The 21,487-nt window shown below is 47.6% G+C and overlaps 1 non-coding gene and 1 pseudogene across 1 annotated transcript; one reads left to right on the top strand and one right to left on the bottom strand.

Annotated features, from left to right (window-relative positions):
* Positions 1 to 764: 764 nt before the first annotated feature.
* TRNAY-GUA (transfer RNA tyrosine (anticodon GUA)) lies at positions 765 to 847 on the bottom strand. Its single transcript has one exon. It is a non-coding gene; the product is annotated as a tRNA-Tyr (tRNA).
* A 4,768-nt stretch (positions 848 to 5,615) lies between these two features.
* On the top strand, positions 5,616 to 6,835 carry LOC123156016 (ribosomal protein S4, mitochondrial-like; annotated as a pseudogene).
* The last annotated feature ends 14,652 nt before the right edge of the window (positions 6,836 to 21,487 follow it).

Raw genomic sequence — 21,487 nt, 5'->3', positions numbered from 1 at the left:
TCCTACAGCGATAAAAAGAATCCCCATAAAAATACCACTAGATCGAGCACCAGTGATTTCGTATCCGGTCAAAATCTTGGCTAATTGATCGAAGTGGGTAGCTCCAGTAGACCCATAGATCATGGAACAAATAGGGTGGGTAGGCCCAACCACCACACTACACGTATAGACACGAACCCCCCTTCTTACCGTACGCGCGACTCTCACCGCATACGGCTCGCACAAAGACTCCAAAATCCATCCCGAGCTTTTTATTCCACCTCTCCCTCCTCTCCAATCCTCGATCAAACTAGCCTTCCCCAGCAAGAAAACGTATCCTCTTTAGCACCAAAGCGCTCATCCCTTGCTTGTTCTTGAGCGCGCAAGGCACTCAGGATGGTGATTCTTGCTTAAAAAAGGGCTAAAGCACTCCAGCTTCGAAGCTGGAGTTTGCAACTTCAAAACTACAGGTTTTAGCCCTCCTGCTGGGTGGGCGCTTCCTTCGTCTATCGTATGTCTCGCTTGGCTTCGTCCCGAATCAAGGAGGCATGATGGCGGGCGCGTGCGTGTGCCGACTGCAGAGACTACAAGCCGACACCGGAAGCGACTCGCTTCTATACTCGATTGGATATAGATGGGGAATCTCTATAGATCGTCTTTTTTCGACAACCTCTCTAAAACGCATACGAGAAAATTGCACTTCACGGCACGACAAAAAAAGAGCTTCGCTCGGTTGGCCCTCCTAGGCTTCCGCCTACTTTCTCTTCTCTTAAGTCTACAACAGGTGGGAGAGGCAGGATTCGAACCTACGTAGAAAACCTTCAACAGATTTACAGTCTGTCGCTTTTGACCGCTTGGCCACTCTCCCCTTCCCAGGGATACGCCCTCCTCAAACAAAGGGTTCCTGAATAAGAAGGATGGCGGCCTTCGTTCTTAAGTTAATAAGAGCAGATGGAACTATTAGATTTGCTAGCGTTCCGGGAGAATAAATAAGGTCATTTAGTAAGTTCATAACAATCAATTTATGTAAAGCAAGGGGCAATGCTTCTACGACAGCTTCCCCCTCGTTGCCATCGTCGGCCTTCCCCAGCTCCCCTCCTTCGTCGCTTCTGGCTAAGCATCTTTCGGCGGAGGAAAGGAGGTGACTAGTCGCTTCTGGCGAAGCAGCGAGTTCATGAGCAAGTGAATGAACGAGTAGCGAGTGAAGTGCAACAGTCGTAAGTAAGGCTCGCCATGTTCCTAAAAGGAGTGACCATCTTTTCTTCCCTTCTACTGACACTGAGCAAGCAGCAAGCATAGGCAATAGTTTCCGTAGGGGTGGGGTGCAAGCAAGCATTTTTAGGCTCCGCTAGCTAGCGTACTCTTCTGCTATCAATGAAACCAAAAGAAAAAAACTAGTGCCCTTTCATATAGATTGAGACGCAGTACTTTTTCTTTACTTCTTCCATACTAGGAATAATAGAAGGAAATCCTTCGATAACACTTCTTCCTTATTTGAAGATATGATATCCGACGCCCGTGGAAACTCTTTCATTTCAAAAAACGTTCTTCTTCTTAAGAAGCAAACAGCATTTCCTATTGATTTGTCCCCTGGACTAGACCTATGTAGATTCGGAATTATCCATCACGACGCTGTTCCCAAGGACAAGCAAAATCGAAATAGCGAAATTCTTGGGTCATCTCAATGGGTTCAGAAACCACACGTTTCTCTGAATCATCATAGCGTACTTCCACATATCCACTCAGAGGAAAGTCCTTTCGTAATGGATGACCCTTGAAACCGTAATCTGTTGATATACGGCGTAAATCCGGATGATTGATGGAAGAAACACCAGACATATCCCATACTTCTCGCTCCCACCGGCCGGCTGATGGAAATAGACTGACTACCGGAGATATTCGTGTTACTTCGTCTGCACTTGTTTGTATCAGAACTTGGCTTGCCTGCTTGTGCGATGGCTGACGACTCTAGGTCGGTATGGATAGTCTTTTCCAATGCGATCAAAACACTTTACGTTGTACCGTGTAGATCCTCTCTTCTTGGCCGGAAAGGAGTAATTTGGAATCATGTATCCGCTTGACCCCTTTCTTTCCACGTGCAGATCTACTTCGTCGTGCAATCCCTCTTGCTCTCCTCATCCGATAGGACGGATTTAGATCCTCGGCATGATGGTTGATATCAAGCCTCATGGGTAGAGTTTTGGCTCGTCCTTTGCTTCTGCTGAGCTAAGCTAGAAGAACTCGTTTTAAGTCATCGATTCCAACAGACGGACAGGGCTAAGGGTGGTATTCCAAGTATCCTCTGCATGGACGTTCACCTCATGTGAACAAGGAAAACGGGCACTTGAATATCGTATGTAGTAGGAAGAAAGAAAAGCTTTTCTGCCAGGCGGTGACAATTGAGAAATGACATTTGCTTTTCTTCCTCGAGAATTCCCGTGTCCGAGCCAGTAAATAAGAAGAAAAAGGCATACCTTCTAAATCCCACTGAACCATTCTATCCTTCCCTCCAGCAGCCTTTCCTTTTCAGATTACTCACAAACTAGAATACAAGGGTGCTACTCAACTTCTCCAAAAGAGCCCTACTGAGTACAACTTCTCATAATCCTGACAGACCCAGAGCCGTTTTTAAAGCATAATCGTTATGCGGTCCCGTTGACCAAGACAAACCTAAGGGTCAATTTTCGTATTAGTTCAGTCCCTCCTGTAAAAATAGATAGTCATTTTCATTAGCTTGTGTAAGGTTTAGGTCATAAGGCATCTTTCATGGTGAATTTTACGATCTGTATGATCTAGCTCCAGTTTCCGTATATGATCATGCTTTTCTTCCTGGCGCATGTGTCCTCGGTGGCTGAAAAAGACCTAAGCTTCTTGCTTCTACTATTGGTACACACTTCGACTTAAGCTTCTCCCTTTCATGGATAGAATATCATAGATAGAAGAATGCATGCTTAATTAAGGCTTCAATGGCCTACTTACCTCTTGTCTATCAAAAAGGGCATAGATCCTTCTACAGAGTACGAGTAAGCCAATATTCATGCTAGTTTTGAGCCACGGTCATGCAACCATGTCCTCTTGTTGATGAAGGCTTTCAGCCCTCGTATTATCCAGGAATTCTTGAGGTCGAACAGCGACTGTCTCTCTTCCAAAGTGTGATCATCTTCTATAGTGGGCTAAACGAAAGATCATGCCAAGGGGCATACTCGGTATAATCAATGTGTCAATGGTATCTATTTCATGGAAATCACCCACACACACTATGAGCTAAGAACCATGCAAACATGTTGTTTTCAGCAGCAGCTCGTACTTCAAATACAACTTCCGTATCCGCGGGATCGCTTCATTAATTTGACTAAAGTCATCCTTCTTCTTTCCCAGCTGCCCGAATAAGTTTATCATTCAAAAGTAACAAATCCATCTTTTTCATGAAGACTTTCCTCCACTATTGCCCTATTAGAGCTATCTGTTATTAGGAGAGAGCACCGTAATGAATCACAGTATAGAAGCACAAGTTTTAGGTAGGCCAAAGCAGAACCTCAAACCGAAGGGGCGGAAAGGATTCGGGATAACCAGGCCTAGCAGCTGCTTCATAATATATGTGAGATAGATTAATTGATTGTTCCTTTTTTTGTTATAGAATTCTAAATTGAGCATTAGTTTGAACGACATAGAAAACTCTTTTCCAAATAAGCACTCTTGAGATATCAAGCAATTATATGGCTTGGATTCGGTCTGTTCCATCTTTTGCCTTTGGAAAAATAAAGGGATTGGAGCCGCAAATCCTTGTTGAAGAGGATATCGAGCACAAGAGTGAAGAGTGAAGAGTAGAGGGCACATTGGATGTGCTCTCCCTATGAACGATGTCCCACTAGAAACGGATCATCGGAAAGAAGAGTGTTTCTCTTGATATTTCTATTCTATTCTATTTCTATAAGTGAATTATTGATCAAGATCAAATGGAGAAAATGTAGATGTGAAACTATGTTCTTTGAACACCTTCTTCCATGCTATTGAAGCTGGCAAACAGGGGAGTGAGTGAAGAGAGAAGCCATGCCTCTTTCGATGTGAGGCAAGCGATGAACGAGTAGATGCCGCCCTTAGACCAATTTTATCTTTCGGTAGCTGACGCCGAGATGGGCTAGGCTAGGAAACCTTATTCGAGACGATAGGGATGGTAAACAAAGAGATGGGGTATACGTACGAATTGGAATACAAATGAAATCATTGCCTATAAAGATGAACCCGTTAGCGTATAGGAACAACAACATATGAAAGTTGGGTGGATACTCCTATTTAATTAGTTTAACCAGAAACAGAGGATAGGATTCGAAAAGTCAACCAGAAACCGAGCTCTAACCTTTAATTGATGAGAATTTCCATACCCCTACTACTCGTATGTATTGGCGTGTGTTCGTATGTAAACATTCGTATTGGCTTAGTAGAGCACTTCATATCCCACCACAACCGATCCTTTGCTTCCTTCTCACTCAACTTTTTGACTCAACAGTCGTTCCCCCTGTTACACAAAGCTACGTATACAGGGGTAGTTGTTCATCCCTTTTGCTCGTGACATATCCCCTCGCTCTGTCTTCTATTCCTTCTGTGCGTTACGTTACTAAGGCCATCGGTCTTATGGAAAGAGAAGGCATATAATCGATTCTTTGACCGGCTTTGCTTCTTTCGTGATCCACGTAGATTGGAATTCACTTTCTTTAGGGCATGGCTAGTTTCGGGTTTTCTAAAACCATCACCCAACTCTTTCTTATTCAGACACGCCAACTGATATGTTGGATTAACAAGCTAGGGAATAATTGGGGCTTATGTGGACCCCTTCCCTTTAATTTAAGAAAGAGGTCTTCCTAGCTGACTTGAAACTAGATCTTCTTCCGAGTTTCGTTCTCTATGGCTTGTGAATTGCTGTACTGCCTGTTTCACTCTCTTCTAAGGGATCTCCTCCTATGGAGGTATGTAAAGTGGGTTCTATCGCATTTTCCATCTTAGGGCGAGCAATATAAGCAATTTTGGTATCAGCAGATACATTGTTTGGGAAAGAAAGTGAAAATAATAGATCCAACTCTAGGTTTTTGGGATGGATTTATCACAACCTTGAGGTGCTTGCTAATCTCTCGGACGAGTCGATGTCAATAGCAATTCTGATGAAACATCTTAAACATTTTTAGTGCCTTTTGCCTTTGAGCTCGATCGATCAGAAGAAAGGGAATATAACCTGCCCCTCATTGTCCTTCAATCATGGTGCAATGAATATCGTAGATAGAGTTATTTCGATCTCATATAGCTAGCTTTCCTTTCGAAGTGAAACGATTTTCCTTTTACGTTGAGATATTTGAATTGGATTTTCTTTCACCACTACTATCGTAACGCACAGAAAACACTGACGTTTCCGCTCACTTTCAACCACTGCCACTTTACCTGAGCATTGTGACGCAGTCGGTCAAGTATTGAGTTTCTGCTAGTATACCAAGGACTTATGAGAACTGAAAAGAAAAAAACGAAAAAAGGAATTCTCATAGTTCATTGAATTAAGGGAGGGCCATTCGTGGGGGGTTCGTGGAAGAGTTGGGTTCGATCCCTTTATACGCGATGTGGCGAAAAAGACGGATTCAACGAAATATGCCATGCCAGCATTAAGATTTAAAACGTGTCGTCTACTTCCAGGAAATGTTCGGAACAGAGAACTTTCTCTAATCCAACGCTGTATTCTCTGAAGATTGAGGAACAAGAGGAGATCCATTAAAAGAAATCTTTCTCGGAGAGAAAATCGAAACAGTAACATCAAATCACAAACTACACGAAAGTTGTCTCTTTATTATGGGGATTTACCCATAAGGGAGATGCATAGAGGAAGAGAACGAACTTCATATATCCCTTTTTTACTCAATCAAGAAACAAGATCGGACGTGATTCCGGTTCGTCTCCATTTTAGTGACACTCTTCCTCAAGCAAGGCAGCCAATAAGTCATCGAAGGGTTTGTTTGAATAATGGACTGGTAACCATTACTCATTTGAAAGTTTCCCACGGTGATCTAATATCTTTTAAAGAAAATGACGCGAGAACCCACGGTTTTGAAATAAGGAGATCTTTCTATATCAACATATCAGTTGGAAAAATCATAGGAAAATTCCTATCGGCCATATCAGTTGGAAAAAGAAGAGGAAAATTCCTACCGGCCAGAATCTGGAGAAGAACAAAAAAAGAATGGTTCCGCTTACTCACAACTCAGAGGGGATGCCGCTTACTACTCAAATCCAAGGAATAGCAAAAGTTGCGTTCTTATATGCAAGAAGAAGACTTTGAAAGAACAAAGAAGTTTGGATCTGCAAAAGTATGCTTAGGCAGTTCCTTTGCTAAGCACAATAGAATGAAGAGGAATTTGTTTCATTTCAAATACTTCTTCTTATTGAAAAGAGGGAAGGAGAAAAACCGAAATCTTCCTACTCGAACAATAAGTCCTTTCGTAGAAAAGTCTTCTTTATATAGTAATTCGACCTATTGCTCCAGATCCTCGTTTACTAGGAAGATAAGAATCAAAAGGATCGAACTGCCTACCCATTATTCGGAGGTGAATCATAGAACACTAAAAGCTGTGGTATCTTATGGACCTAACATAGGTTACATCCCTCACGACATAAGATTGAAAGATCCAAACCTTCCTCTTCGGAGCGGAAACGGACGTGGCCAAAACATATAAAAAAAGATTGGCCTAGTCGCTCATAGGGACATATCTATCCGGATAGAGGATAGTCTAGATCAATTTTGAGAAAAATCTCTCTCTATATAGATAGGTATCTCTATGGATAGAGATAAAGATAGGGATCCCTATAAATCAAAATATATGAAAAAGTGCACTTTTGACTACTACTACTATTTCTTAGACTTTTTCAAGGAAACATCGTTTTTTCTATTTTGACTGAATTGGTCGGAGCGTAGACGAGCAAGCAGAGCCCAGGAAAGAGGTCAGATTGTCATAGAGCAGTCGACTATAAGTATAAGACTGCTGGCCTGAGAGAAGGCAGTCTCTCTCGGGAAACATGGCCCAATTTCTCTTCTTTCTTTTCACACGGGCAACAATTGGGAATAAAACAGACCATGAACATGAGTTTTAAATGTAAAAAAAGGGAAGAGTGCATTCTCCACTTTCTTATCTCGAAAATGCGTAATATAGTGATGTCATGTGTCTGTTTCTCTGAAAAGGTGGGTCGGCCCTTAGGGAAAACAGTAGTGCCAGGTTCCATTGTGGAACGGTCGTTTGCCGGTGACCTTTGTCCGCTTTAGTACAAGTGGCTGGCGCATCGCATCCAATCTCTCATGTCAATGAGCCAGTTAGAAAACAGCTCCAAATGAATCAGTGCTTTCCCCTTTATTTCCCTCGGAGTGCAAGGGGAAACAAGATTGAGAATGAATGAAAACACACCAAATGTTTCATTTTGCCTATTATCAGTGGTCAGCTCTGATACAAACCAGGGGAAAAAGAACCTGGAACGCCTTCTTTAAGGCGCTACTATTTCTAGCGGCATAGGTGCTTTATCACAATACAAAAGATGTACATACAAGGACTACAATTCCTATTTAGAGATATTCCTACAAGCGATAGACGTAGTAAGGAAATTACGTACGCCAATAACAAATACGAATACGAATTACACCTACGAGCCTACGCAATGGCATGTTTTGGCGTATAAAGCTAAGAATGAGAATAGCCTACTGCCTCCACTCGGAAAAGGCAAAGGTATCCAGTATAGGATATCAATGAACGGAGGACAAGGAAAGCAGGCAAGGTGAACCTCCTTTGCAAAAGCCCTTTTGAAATACCTTCTTTTTGAACCTTTAGAAAATCCCTGCTAGCTATCATTAGTTTTGTTTAACCAGCTTTCCCCAAAAAAGGGGAGATCCGCTGCTTACTGCTCACGGAAACATCCGACCTTATGGTCAAGTCGTCCACCTATCTTTCTGATCTCATTCGTTTTCTGATCGCATAAAAAGTCATGAGATCAAAAAAGAAATGTGAGAATGTAGTTACAGATGTAAAAAAAGTGAATATCTCGTTCTCTTGTTCTTAAATCATGAATTGGATGATGTGTGTTTCATCAAGTATGAACATATTGCATTTTTTGCTATGCAATTTCAGTACCGGATCGACGTCCATTTATTTCTATGTCCTCATCTGCGTGCATGTCTGTGTTAGATAGGCTCTAGAAGGCCTTACTTTACTAACAGGTAGGGCGCGTTACTTTTATTCTTTTTTTGCTGCTTACCCGCATGTTTAGATTATTTACTTGCCCTTTCACTTTTTCTTCGGCTGTCACCAACTTTTTTCAATGCTAGTCCCTAACCCATGAATAAGGGCTCCGCTGGCTACCGGGTTCAGAGAAGTTTGTAAGATCTTTCTCTTTTTTTGTTTTTCGCCACCTCCTTTGTCTTTCTATTTAAGGTCTTTAATTCGGCATTAACTTCGTTAGAGAAAGCCATGCGTGAACTACAAAGCATGGGATCCTGAACACCACAAAAGAAAGCGTACTACTTTTCAATAAGGTCCGACTTCAGAGAGGAGAGACATGAACTTGTTTTAGGCGTAGAAAAGGCATACGGTATGAAAGATTGATTGAAAAGAGGTAGGGATGGGTCTCGCTGCTAAGGGAGAAGGAGACCTCTGTCGGAGCAAGCTAAAGAGCCCACTTTATATCGTCGATTTCAGGTAAGGCACTCGATCAAGCCTATACATCCAGGAATTTCGCTCCAAACCCAAGATGACTTGCTTTGCTGCATTTCGTGGGCCGGGGCTTTACTTGATTTTGGCGAAAGAAAGGCCATATGATCTACTTTCTGGTGTCGGTCCCTTCACAAAGATAGCCGCTTCTTGCTCTTATTCTTATTCTTATTCTTATTCGGTGGAATACAAGAGTTCTGAAGCTTCTTTCTTTCAAGTGAAAGTTTCCTATCTTTCTTGGTTCGGAATCCAATCCAGTTGAAAACAAACAATTGCCCGATGGCAAAGTAAGATGAAAGTCTAGGAGTGTAAACCACGTACGAGCGTGGCACAGAAAGCGAAATGTTTTGCAGCGGGTCAAGCGTAATACGATCAAAAGGAAATGGGGTCGATGCTAAAACTCAAACAGTTCCCCAGAGGGGGCCCCGAGTTGAAAGAGCGAGCTACATTCTTTCATAGAAGACAGAAAATAAGAGGACTGATGCTTTCTTACTTCATCTTAATATAGGGATTATAGCATTGGAATTATGGAATTTGAATGGATTGAGTACATCAAGATGAAGAAATTAACGTAATAAGCGATATTCTCAAAAGATTCGGTCATGCCAGAAACCTCAGTGTGCATGGCACTAAAAAAGGGTACAAAGAACCTGAGATGCAAGTAATGGCTGAATAGCCGGGGAAACACTAAATAAAGACAAGTGTCATCCGGACTTACTTGATTGATTGAATCGAGAGATGGAAATACCATTGAGAGATTAGAAGGGATAGAGAAAACGTCAGATAGAGGTTGTGCTTTTGCTCAGTCCAAAAGAACAATCTGAGTGAGGATAAGGTGGTTTATGTTAGGGTCCGAGAAAGCAACTTGACATGCCAATCCTACAAGAATTCCACTCTTTCTGGTCATGTCAGAAACCACCTCTTGGAAAACAGATCGAAAGCCAATCGTTTCAGAAGATGATGACCCTCTTGTGCTCCTACGTTCCTGCTAGTTGGTGGATGAAGAATAGGAGAGAGCTTTCTTGAGTAGAAGATAACCCGCGAGAAGGATGTTTTGTAGTGCTTTCTCATACAAAAGGAAAAGGCATCACGACCGAAGATAAGGAAAGATCCCAGCTTTTCATTGCTCTGTCGTGCCACCCCTCCTCCAAGAGCCGGTTCTTATCCATAGATTTTTCAGCTAAAAGATACGGTATATATATATCAATGAAAGCTGGCGCCTTTGGTTCTTGGTACGACTGGTACTTTTTCTCATTTATTGGTCTAGTTGGAAAAATTTCCCCTCAAAGAGCAAGTTTTTCTTATATATTATGCTGCGCCCTTGCCCTTAACCTTCCTTTCTCTTCTATAAAAAGGCTGGACGTCAAATGTAACTGATGCTTATATTCTAAATATGACAAGCAAGAAACCTACTATTGCCGTAAACAAAAACCCAAACATTAGTAACTAACAGAGCTTTCCTATTCTAACTATTTCCCTATAAACCATGATTGATATACCAATCAAAAAAGACTTCTGAAACTAAACTATTCTATTGATTTATGCCCGTGCTTCTTCTTCTATTTTTGTACGCAGAAGGATGTCTAGGAGGGACAGATCACTGAGGTTAAGGATGAGAAGGTGAAAAGTGAAGATAGAGAATAGATGCCATGAACAAGTGTATCAATTCAAGAGTTAAGGAATACTATTGGGAAGATTGGGCATTGGGTTCATCTTGTTATTGACCATCCCTTTTCAACACATATCTTTTAGTATACGTCTTTTTTAGTTGCTTAAAGATTTCAGATATTGCTTTTCTGTTATAGGAAGTGTTGCGTTCCCCTTTAGGGTGTTTGTCAGTGGCGTCACCCGATAGGGTGTGTGCCCGGAAGAGAGAAGAAAAACATGTTGCTTGCTATTTCTGGTTGAAGAGCTTTTCCTATCGAACAGGAATTCCGAGGGATGTTTTTTGTTGTCGATTTGTAGCAATAGAAAGATAATGGAAGTGGTTGAATAAGTTGGGTCATGAGAATGAAAGTTGGGTCATGTTGATACTAGATCCATGTCTTGATTATTCGACTTTTCCATTCGAATGCACAATACTATGCATTCCATTCCAAAGAGCGGTTTCGGTGGGTTGATACGATTTCCATTTTGACGATCCTAAGTTGGCATTCTTTGCAGATAATTTCCATCTCGCCATAGACGAAAAGTACCCAATTTCATGCCAAGAGACCATGTAAGGGTTGTATGACCCATCCATATGATAAAAAGACTCACAAGGCTAAGAGAAATTCCTTCCTTCCCTATCATTAATTAAGGACTGGCTTGCTTCGAGAGAAAGGAAATATGAATTCCATAGTCGTCTTCCTCACGAGCTGGAACAACTAAAGGTGTAGTTTGGAAACATACTTTTTTTCCGTTGGATTGTGCTCCAGAGAATGGAATAGTAACACGCGCTCCCGAGAGGCGGCATTATTTTATGGTTCGAAAGCACAAGTCACTCCATCCAGCTATACTTGCATTGATATAGACGATTTGAGCCTTTGAATTTACTTACTACAAAACAAGCTATGTTCTCCTATATATTTCCTTGGGCTCGCTTTACAAAAGAAAAACAAACTACTCCTCTTGATGTGGTCAGAGTGAAGTACTAATAGGCACAGAAATAGCAGGAATATCTTTTATTCATTTCATCTGTATGGTATGACACGACCTCTTTTTGCTCTCCATTTCGTTGGAACTGAGGCCTCTGTCTACCGGCCCAAAAGAAGGGTCTCATGCTTGTAAACTAGCATATATCTTGCACAGAATGAACCTTCCTTCAGTCACAACGAGAAGCACTATCAAGGTCTCAAAGAATAGAAAACACAATCAACACTTCATATCAAAGTCAACCAATGTTTATCATATAGAGCAGAATCTTCATTCTAATTTGATTAGCCAACCCTCCCGCGAGTCATATGCTTTCTGATCACTCTCCTATGCTGGTTACTTTTCTTTCAAATGTTACGTCGTTGCAGGTCCTCGCCCTTCAGGTTGAAGGAGATGTGTACTCGACTTCCTTTAAGTAAGTGGTGGCCCATAATAGTAGAGATGTATAACAACAGTAGCTTAACCAAAGGGATAGACTTGAACTCTTCCACACCCCCTTGCCAGAGGTTTTAAGAGAACAACCTTTTGGGGGTACCAATTCCACCCATTCGCAGCAAAGGAACTAGCACTTTCTTAAGCTTTCCACCGTTCTTGCTTATTCCCCTTACTTACCTAATGAAAGATATATATTGGAAATTGGAAGATGGTCATCCATAGTTATCTTGTTGAAAATACCCTCCCTTACTCATCAAAACGTTGGAAGCGACTTGAGATATCTTTTGGGAAGAGAGAATAAATATAGATGCTCGATATGCATATTGATCAATCGATCTCCGCGTCCTGCCAGTTCGCTAAGTAGACTCACTCTACCGAGGGGTAGAAGAAGATCAAGCCGATAAGGGGAAGCGCTGAGAAAAATCTCTCTCTTATCTAAATATAAGAGAACGCTTTATCTCTATGCACACAGAAAACGGGGATCTTGTGATGATGGAAATGGTACGTATGTGGACAACTTTGGCTCCGCTCAAAAGCCCCTGAGCCAACTATTTCCTGGCACAGCCAAAGCATTTCCTCGCCCGAGGCCTGCTAAAAGCTAACTTGAATCCGAACAGCTTGCTGCTTCTCCGAAACATTCACCAGCTTGTGTATCCTTGTAAGGTCGCGGACCCGGCGTAAGAACGAGAAATGTGAGTCTAGCATGACATAAACCCAAACCCCGGCACTTTTGATACTTCTCATCTCAGGACAAGTCACAGAAGAGGTAAGGTGCTATAGCCAGTGTCGGGGAGGCTGATCCACGAACACCTATGGGACCGGCGGACCGAGCCCCTTTCGATTCGGCGGGGGGCGGAGGTCGCACGAAGAGCAGATCGAGGCGAAGCACACGAGCGGTTTACCCAGCTTTGGAGCTCTCCGGAGAGATAACACTCCTACTTCTGCATGTCCGAGTGTATTGAGTTCTTGCTCGGGAGCGCTGAGTGCTACAGTACACTCTAGCTGCTAACGAGACCGAGCGTGAGTGTTTTCTGCCTTCGAACCATTCTCTACGTTGTGCATGGGCCTCCTTTTATATGCTCAAGGGGTCACCGATAGGTGGCAACGTAGACAAGGGTAAAAATGGAAAAGGAGTTGCGGTTGGTACAACAACCTATACAGTGTATCATACCTAACCCTGACGGCAGGGGACAAAGGCATTAAATGCCCGTCTATGTCACCCAAACAGTGCAAAAAGGGACCGTCAGGGACGCCACCGCTCGCCACGATGGCAATCTTGTCAGCGTTGCTTGCCACCGCGCACCGCTGGCTGCACAACCTCCTGCCACGTGCGCCTGGAAAGTCCTCAGGGCGACACGTTGGTGGATGTGCTAGAGCGCAGGTACAGAGTGGTAGCCTGCCGCGGCAAGGCGGTGTCTTGTCGCGTCCGAAAGCTTGTCGCTCACCGGGCCTCGCCGGGATGCGTGGCGCGTCGCGCCAAGTTCCTTGAGGTGCCTTGGTTGGCCCTCCCGGCAAGCTCCTCTTGCCGGGGACTTGTCTCCTTGGCTTGAATACTTTGTTCTTGAATGGCTCCAAAGGAACCATGGAGGACCTTGGCGGTCACCCGGCAAGCCTTGCCGCGGGGTGCTGCAACTGCCCGTGCACAAGTTCGGGATACTAGGGTACCCCTACTCTAGTACACCGATAGGAGCCCCCAGGCCTGGGCCACACATGGTGCCGAGCGCTATTGGGCCACGCCCAAAACAGGGCACGGGCACGCGCGGCATGGGTTATGCCGTATCTTACTCCGTATCCACCGCGCCCTTCCCGAACGGCACGCGTTGAATGCGGCGTCGTGGGAGAGATCGTGGGTGGTTTCTTTATTCGGAAAGATGGAACGCCCGCCCCCTCCCTCTTTATAAGCAGGGGAACCAGGGGCAGTTCAATGCGTTCTTCTACTGCGGGCTCTGCCCGCCCTTCTCTGAATTTTTCTGCGATATCATGAACACCTACGGGTTCCGCCTCCTTGACTTCGCCCCCAATGTTGTTCTGACCATGGCAGTTTTCGCATATCTCTGCGAAAACTTTGTCGGAGTCTATCCAAACGTAGCTCTTTTCTGCCACTTCTTCATGCCTCCAGTTGAGAGAGGGGAGCCCTTATCCGGCGGAATCGCCTGGATCTTGAGGACCGGCAAGAAGGAAGCCTATCTGGAGGGAGAGCTCCGCAGCAAGTGGTTGGAATGGAGAGCAGACTGGTGCTGGATCGTCAAGGAGAACCCGCAGTCATTTACCGCCCAGCGCCAAGCCCCAATAGCGCGCGGCAACGATTGGAGCAATGTGGCCCCAGAAGACGATAGGCTGAGGATTGCCGTCACCCGGATCCTACGCCTCAGGCTTGCCGGGCTCACCGTAGGCGCCGTTGGCGCAGATTTTCTTCGCCACCGCATCGCCCCCCTGCAGGAGAGGAGGAGACCCGCCTGGGAGTTCCAGAATGCGGTGGATATCATGAGGCTGCGCCCGGGCCTCAACTTCAACTTCACTGTCTTGGAACTGGACGCGATGATCCTGGAGCTATTCAAGCGCGATTCTCAACATCCCGAAGCATTCATGTTGCCGAGGGGTGTTGTTCTGCTGTGCAACAACTCCTCGCTCGACCGCATCCGTGCAATGATGCCGTTGTGCGATTCGCATGGGATTGTCCCAACTTGGCAAGAGCCTGCAGACAACGTCATGCAGGAGTTCTTCGACGGCTTGGTAGAAGTTCCGGTCCGCCCCGATGAACAAAAGAGCCTCACCCGCGATACCACCGATGCGGAGATGCAGCGCATCGCCACCAGGCTGGAAGAGGCGGCGGCAGCAGTTGCCGCGGGCGAGTTTGGATTCATCGTAGAGGAGGCAGAGGCAGCAGAGGCGGCAAGCCTTGCCGAGCGAGAGGAGCTTGCCGGCGAGGAAGAACTTGTCGGGCCTGAAGCTGAGTCGAGCGAGCCTGGCGAGGGAGTGCTTGTCGGGCTCGAACCTTCAGGCAGCTCGTCGCAAGAGGAGCCCCCAGCTCCACCAAGAAGGCGTCTCCGCAAGGCAGGGGACATAGCGGAGCGGCAGACGAGTCAACAGCCGCCGTGCCGCGCGACACGCTCTACCGCGGCAAGCAGTGTTGCCGCGGGAGTGCCTCACACCGCTGCGGCAACTGGAGCGGGGTCTTCGCGGTCCACCGCTACCGCTCCTGCCAAGCGGACAAGGGAACCTACTCCTCCGCCTCATCGCACCGGAGGCGAGCCGGACTTCGATCTCTCCACGATCAGCTCCGACGAGGAAGAAGAAGAGTAAGATTCTTTGCTGTACTTGTAGTTCTTCAATTTTGTTGCTTTGTCTTGTATCTGATTTGCTTCATTCTGAACCCATTCCTTTTCAGGACGCTGGCCCAGAGAGCGGCGAAGAGAGCCAAGGTCCCGGTGATCGTCATCGAGGACGAACCCACTGCGACAGCCGGGGGTGTGTCCAAGACCACCTTGCCGGACCTGGCAACCATTCCCCAAAGCAGCCCCCAGCGCAGCCCCCAGTGTAAATATATGGTTTACTTCCTGCTGTTAGGCGCGCATGGGTGCTTTTCTTTGCTGATATCTGACTTTGGTTTGTGTAGGAGCAGAGCAGCTTCACCAGGAGTGCCCGGAAGCCGCTCCCGAAATGCCATCTGCTTCAACTACACCGCCAAGGGAGGATTCCCCGGCAAGGGAGCGTCCTCCGGCAAGGGAGAATTCTCCGGCAAGGGAGCGTTCTCCGGCAAGGGAGAATTCTCCGGCAAGGGACAGTTCTCCGGCAAGGGACAACACCAACGATCCTCCGGTGGTTGAGACCACGACTGCAGGTCCTAGTACAGGTAATCCTCTTGCTTGAAAACTTCCCTTGGGTTCTTCTTCTTCTGATTTTCTTTTTGGACATTGGCTTGATTCTTCTCCTTTTTCCGTTCGTCAGATCCATCTGCCACGGAGCCGATGGAAACCGAGGTCGCCGGCAAGGAGAACGCGCACAACAATACCAACGACGCCGTTGCCAACGAAGGAGAAGCCGGCGCTGATGATCCCGCCGGGGAAGAGGCCGCCAAAGCTGCCGCCGCAGAAGCTGGCGAGGGACCTGGCGATCGCACTGACGGCCCCGAGGCCGCAGGAGCGTCAGGCGCTACGCCGACCGCCGATCCCTCCGCCGCTGCTGCAGCGCCAGGCTCTAAAGAGGCCCAGCCCGGCGCCTATTTGAAGGCCGGCGACGGCATCTTCATCAAGCTCCCCTGGGCGTCAAGCTCCAGGGCGCCGGTTGAAAGAGAGATGTTGGATGGAGAAGTGCTTGCCTTCGCTGGGCTGACGATGGTCGACGCGCCAAGCAGCAGCAGCGACGAGCCTGAGGAGGAGCGGCTGCTGCGGAAGCTGTTGTCGCTCTACCGCGCCCGACAAGCCAAGCTGGTATCCCAAGAAGCACTTGTCGCGAAGGCGGGAGTGGACATCGAGAAGCGCGCGGAGGAGCTCCGGGGTTTCAGGCAGGAAGCTTTCCAGGCCCTGGCAGAGGAGCGGGAACAAGTCGACGAGGAGCGGAAAGCCTTCCTCCTCGAGAAGGCTGAAGTCGAAGAGCAACAGCGGCTTGTTGCCGAGAAGCTATCTGCGTAGGAAGGCGAGTTGGCGCAGTGCAAGGTCAACCTTGACACCCACGAGGAGGAGCTTGCCACACGCGAGCAATCGTTTGGCGGGGCTCTCAAGGAAGCAAAGGATGCTACCGCAGCTGCCGAGGCCGCCAAGAAGGAGCTGTAGACGAAGGTGGCGCAGCTGGAGGCCGATCTCAAAGCAAGCGGCGAGGAGCTTGCTGCGCTCAAGCGTGAGCGCGAGAAGGACGCCGCCGCTCATGGCGAGCTGCAAGGTCGTCTCGCTGAGAGGAGCAAGGAGCTTAGCGCCGCCAAGGACTCCAACGCAGATCTTGAGTTGAAGCTGGCTACTTTGACTCAGACGCTGGACGACGCCAGGGAGCGGGAGGTGGCCTTGTCGGAGAAGATCAAGACCGACGAGGCGCTGCTGGCGAGTGCTACCGCTGCCCGGAACTCTTTCAGGGAGAACGTGGAGCACTGGACAGAGGGTCTCGTGGACGCTGCTACAGCCATCGACAGGGAGCTGGCGCAGCTGGGGATGGAGGATCTCGGGTAGTCCTCCGATGAGCACCTCCAACCCAGCGCCAAGCTCAGCTTGTTCTTCAAAGGCGTGATGACGGCCCTCCAGCGACTCTGGGAGAAGATCCCAAAGCAGCTGGCCGACGAGTCGCGCAAGATCTACGCGGGAGCTCTCCAAAAGGTGCTGGTGAAGATGGCCTTCCGCAACCCAGGCCTCAACCTCACCAATGTCCTCAGGACCTTGCCGCCGGACGCTGATCTGGAAGCGCTCAAGACCCTTGTCGCACCCATTGTGGACAAGGTGAGCGGGATTAAGAGGGTTGAGGGCGATCACGTAGATTAGGCCGCCCGTTTTCTCTTCTTCTTGTCGCTGCTGGTCATATTATGAGAACAATCTGTTAGAGCGGCGACAAGCTATCTTGTAATATGACTCTATTTTGGGTGGCAATTGCTATGTTATTTCCTTTACTTGATTCCTTCCTTTGTATGTTTTTGCCCTACGCTTTTAGGGAACTTGTCGGCGCAGGCACCTTAGCCGCGAGCACTGAGTGCGGGACGTCAGCAGCCTGCTGGCGGTGCCGCTACCGACAAGAAACCTTGTTGCAACTAGTCGCAGCTCACTTAAGTTCTTGAGCGGACTCGAAACAAAGTAAGGGCGCAACTAGCTACGAGTTGGTTCCTCCGCGCACAGGTTTTCCATACAAAGCACGGTCGTTCAAGGAAGATAACTTAAAAATTAAAACTGATTGCTCAAACTTTGGCAACTTAGCTTTTCTGTCGTTTGCTTTCCGGTAAGGCGGAACTTCCTTGAACGACGCCTGGTCCACACCATTATCCTCTCCTTTCCCCACGACAAACTTGTGTGCGAGGGAACTTCCTTTCCTTTGAGAAAGAGAAAGAAGAGAAAATATAGATACGGAGCCTTACGGCTCGTTATTTGCTTACCGGGGGTAGGTGCTGCACAAAGTGTCAGATAATGCATGCAAAGAAAAGTAGAAAGCATCAAATTGACAATATGTGCGGAGCACATGAGCTTTACTTATGCACGGGGTCTGCGCCTGGCTTTGTACAAAGGATTACATGCAACATCGGCAAGACTTGTACAAAAGGTGGTTGCCGGAACAGGTTCCGACAACCGCGCCTTACGAGTAAAACTTACGAAGATGCTCAATGTTCCAGGAGTTGCTCACCGGAATGCCATCTTCGGTCTCAAGGCGGACAGCGCCAGGCCTAGTGACTCGTTTCACCCGGTAAGGGCCTTCCCACTTCGGCGTCAACTTGTTGGAATTCTTGGCGGACTGAACGCGCCGAAGAACAAGGTCGCCTTCCTCGAAACTTTTGGCATTAACTTTGCGGCTATGGTAGCGGCGCAAAGCTTGCTGGTATCGAGCAGCTCGTACAGCAGCCTGAAGATGATCCTCCTCAAGGAGCAGCGCGTCATCTTGTCGCAGCTGCTCTTGCTCAAGCTCATCATAAGCGAGCACTCGAGGTGACCCGTATACGAGTTCCGTGGGGAGAACTGCCTCCGCTCCATAGACTAGAGCGAAAGGTGTCTGGCCAGTGGCTCGATTTGGTGTCGTCCTGACCGACCAAAGAACCACCGGCAGCTCCTCAATCCAGTTCTTTCCGCACTTGCGCAGCCTGTCGAAAGTCCTGGTCTTGAGCCCGCGCAGCACTTCAGCATTTGCCCTCTCCGCTTGACCGTTGCTTCTCGGATGAGCAACAGAAGCAAAGCAGACCTAGGCGCCAAGATCTTGGACGTACCGCATGAATGTGCAGCTCGTGAATTGCGTGCCGTTGTCGGTGATGATCCTGTTAGGGATCCCGAAGCGGCAAACAATCGACCTGAAGAACTTGACCGCTGACTGTGCTGTCACCTTCCTCACTGCTTCCACTTCCGGCCACTTTGTGAACTTGTCGATTGCAACGTACAAGTACTCAAAGCCCCCGACAGCTCGGGGAAAGGGGCCGAGGATGTCGAGCCCCCAGACCGAAAATGGCCAGGATAAAGGGATCATTTGGAGAGCTTGAGCTGGCTGGTGTATCTGCTTGGAATGGAACTGGCACGCTTCACACTTGGTTACTTGTGCAGTTGCATCCTGGAGGGCTGTCGGCCAAAAGAAACCTTGCCGGAACGCTTTGCCGGCAAGTGCTCTTGCACCAATATGGTGACCACATATGCCTCCATGTATCTCTGCCAACAGCTTTTGTCCGTCTTCCCGATGAATACACTTCAATTTCACGCCGTTGAGTCTTCTTCTGTACAGTGTGTTGTCGACAAACTGGTACATACTTGACTGCCGGGCTACTCTTTCCGCTTCTTCTTGCTCTTCGAGTAGTTCTCCTGTCTGAAGGAAACGGAAAATCTGCTGTGCCCATGCTGGAGCTTGCGGCTCGACAACAAGGACTAAAGGCACATATGCTGCTGTGGGAACATCCGCTTCTACGGCGAGAACTTGTGGCTCAACCGGAGCTTGATGTTCCCCGGCAAGCATGCCGGAGCAAAACTTGTCAGGAGCGTCTGCTTCAACAGAACAAACCCTAAGGCTTGCTGGAGCAGACTGCTCCTCAGCACCCTTGGTGTTGATCTTGGGGACCTTCTTGGCGGCGGCTTCGGGGAGCTCCGCCGGAAAATAGTCACCAGAAATCAACTTCCTCTTCTTGCTTTGTCCAGTTGATGGCGTTACAGACGGTTGAGTCAGCTTGAGCACAAAGATCCTTGGTTCCACAGGTAACTTAAGTGCGGGCACTTTGACAGGCCATCGGCAATGTCGTTTTGAGCCCTTGGAACATGTTCCATTTGTAGGCCGTCAAAGTGCTCTTCTAGCTTTCTCACTTCATCAACGTAAGCTTCCATCAACGGACTCTGATAATTCTTGTTCACTTGGCGAACGACAAGCTGTGAGTCACCCCTGACAATGAGCTTCTTGATCCCAAGGTCTGCTGCAATCCTGAGACCGGCAAGCAAACCTTCATACTCTATGGTATTGTTTGTTGCTTGCTCCTTGGGAAAGTGCATCTGGACTACGTACTTGAGGTGCTCTCCGGTGGGTGCAACAAGTAGCATGCCCGCACCGGCGCCTTGCAGCGAGAAGGCACCATCAAAGTACATCAGCCACTCTTTGCTTGCTTCCTTGACGGGGATGCTTGTTTCCGGAATTTCTTCATCTTGTGTTGGCGTCCATTCTGCTATGAACTCTGCCAATGCTCTGCTTTGGATAGTTGAAGTGCTCTCAAACTTGAGGCCAAAGCTTGACAGTTCCAGTGCCCACTCGACAATCCTGCCTGTTGCTTCTGGATTTTGCAGTATCCTCTTCAGCGGAAAACGAGTGACGACTGTGATCTCATGTGCTTGGAAGTAATGGCGCACCTTTCTTGAGGCCATGAGAAGGCCGAAAAGCAATTTCTGCACACCAGAGTACCTTGACCTAGCCCCCTGCAGAAGGGAACTGACAAAGTAAACTGGGCGCTGCACCATTCTTTTCTGCATCTTCTCATGCGACTGCGCAGATCCATCTTTGTCGGGACCAAAGCTTGTCGGTGAAGTCCTCTACTTGTCGCTGGATGCATCTTCCGTGGTTGCTGGCTCATCATCCGCCTCCCTCTCCGCCACTAACGCAGCACTAACCACTTGATTGGTTGCCGCTATATATAGCAGCAACTTCTCTTGTGGCCCAGGTGCGACAAGTGTTGGAGTGGAGGACAGGTATCTCTTTAAGTCCTGCAGCGCAGCCTCCGCTTCCGGAGCCCATTTCATTGGACCTGCCTTTTTCAATATTTTAAAAAATGGCAGGGCGCGCTCAGCAGACCTAGAGATAAACCTGCTGAGAGCAGCTACGCAACCGGCAAGTCTTCGTACATCCTTGATGCGCTTTGGTGCTTCAATCTGCTCAATGGCCTTGATCTTGTCGGGATTGGCTTCAATTCCCCGCTGAGACACGAAGAACCCGAGAAGCTTGCCGGAGGGGACTCCAAACACACACTTCTCGGGGTTAAGCTTGAGGTTGATCTTGCGCAGATTTGCAAAGGTTTCGTCTAAATCTTGAATCAGAGTCGCCTTGTCCTTGCTCTTGACCACTATGTCATCCATGTAGGCTTCCACATTTCTGTGCATTTGCAGCTCAAAAGCGTAATGGACTACCCTTACAAATGTTGAACCAGCATTCTTTAAACCAAAAGCCATCCGTACGAAACAGTATGTGCCACATGGGGTGATGAATGCGGTCTTCTCCTCATCCTCTTCTGCCATGAAGATCTGATGGTATCCTGAGTATGCATCAAGAAATGAAAGCAAGTCACATCCGGCCGTAGAGTCAACAATCTGGTCGATGCGCGGCAAGGGAAATGGGTCTTTGGGACAAGCTTTATTGACATCGTTAAAGTCGATACAAAGCCTCCATTTCCCGTTCGCCTTGCGCACGACTACAGGGTTGGCCAACCACGTAGGATGGAGCACTCCTCTGACAAGGCCTTCTGCTTCCAATTTCTTGATTTCTTCTGCGATGAATTCTTGGCGCTCCACCGCCTGCTTCCTAACTTTCTGCTTGACGGGCCGCGCATGAGGATAGACGGCAAGATGGTGCTCGATTAC

This window comes from Triticum aestivum, chromosome 7B (assembly GCF_018294505.1).
Source record: "Triticum aestivum cultivar Chinese Spring chromosome 7B, IWGSC CS RefSeq v2.1, whole genome shotgun sequence".
In the NCBI taxonomy this organism is placed as follows: domain Eukaryota; kingdom Viridiplantae; phylum Streptophyta; class Magnoliopsida; order Poales; family Poaceae; genus Triticum; species Triticum aestivum.
The sequence above is the reverse complement of the archived record's forward strand: the minus strand, read 5'-3'. Positions and strand labels throughout refer to the sequence as shown.